At 42.0% G+C, this 1,325-nt stretch overlaps 1 non-coding gene across 1 annotated transcript; it reads left to right on the top strand.

Moving 5' to 3' along the window:
- The first annotated feature begins 708 nt into the window (after positions 1-708).
- On the top strand, positions 709-780 carry TRNAR-ACG. Its single transcript has one exon. It is a non-coding gene; the product is annotated as a tRNA-Arg (tRNA).
- The last annotated feature ends 545 nt before the right edge of the window (positions 781-1,325 follow it).

Raw genomic sequence — 1,325 nt, 5'->3', positions numbered from 1 at the left:
TTCTTCATCTCTTACAGCAAATGCCATGCAAGGCCAGGGACTTTCATTTCCATGTATGACTAAGTACTTAATAGCTTCCTTTGTTAATTATTAAGAGTGATTAAAATTTTATATTCTCCAAAAAAAAAAAAAAAATGAAGTGCAGTGCTGCCTATTATCAAAAACTTTGGCTCCCACAGAAAGTTTGGCAATGACACAAATTTCCTGCCACACATATGACAATATAGATTACTGAAATTTCCAAAGTTTTCAAGAAGAATGATTTTCAGGGAGGCTAAGCCTGGAGAATCCTAGGGACGGGGGAGCCTGGTGGACTGCCGTCTATGGGGTCGCACAGAGTCGGACACGACTGAAGCAACTTAGCAACAGCAGCAGCAGCAAGGAGACTTCACAGTGTCTTAAGTTTCAAATACAGCCCTTCTTGTATGTGTTATTTCATGGGCCAAATGTAGCCGCTTATCTGGTTTCACCATGTAATTCACCCATAAACGTTATGATGTTGCCATTTGGTGTAGCTATCTTGTTCCTCCTTAATTCTTTGCTATTATCAAACTCTCTTCCCACAAGAAGTGCAATGGAAGAGTTAGGTGTATTATGGGTCTTTTGTGCCGGTTAACATGTTTGCAAATCATTGGTCTGAATGCCTCAAAATCTCACTACCCTGAGTCTAGGTTAATTTATTGGGTTGATTAACCTAGTAAAGGGACTTCCCTGGTGGCTCAGACGGTAAAGCGTCTGTCTACGATGCGGGAGACCCAGGTTCGATCCCTGGGTTGGGAAGATCCCTTGGAGAAGGAAATGGCAATCCATTCCAGTACTATTGCCTGGAAAATCCCATGGACAGAGGAGCCTGGTAGGCTACAGTCCATGGGGTCGCAAAGAGTCGGACATAACTGAGCAACTTCACGTTCACGTTCAACCTAGTAAAGAGGCCTGGTAAATTACTGCCTATAAGATGAACAGATGTTTGAGGCAGAAAAGAAAATAGAGTGGCTAAAAGCAATTTTGAGAAAAAAATGATAGGAGTTTCACAGATTCACCCTTTCTCCTCTCAACTCTCAATTTTTAAAACAGTGGTCTTATGGAACAGAATATATGCAGGAATATATATTATATGAATATATATACATATACATATATGTATTGTTGTTGTCATTTAGTCGCTAAGTCATCTTCAGCTCTGTGACCCCCATGGACTGTTCCCGGCCAGGTTCCTCTGTCCATGGGATTTCCCAGGCAAGAATACTGGAGTGGGCTACCGTTTCCTTCTCCAGGGGATCTTCCCAATCCAGAGATCAAACCCGTGTCTTCATTATTGGCAGGCA

This window comes from Bubalus bubalis, chromosome 21, assembly GCF_019923935.1.
Source record: "Bubalus bubalis isolate 160015118507 breed Murrah chromosome 21, NDDB_SH_1, whole genome shotgun sequence".
Taxonomy (NCBI): Eukaryota; Metazoa; Chordata; class Mammalia; order Artiodactyla; family Bovidae; genus Bubalus; species Bubalus bubalis.
The sequence above is the reverse complement of the archived record's forward strand: the minus strand, read 5'-3'. Positions and strand labels throughout refer to the sequence as shown.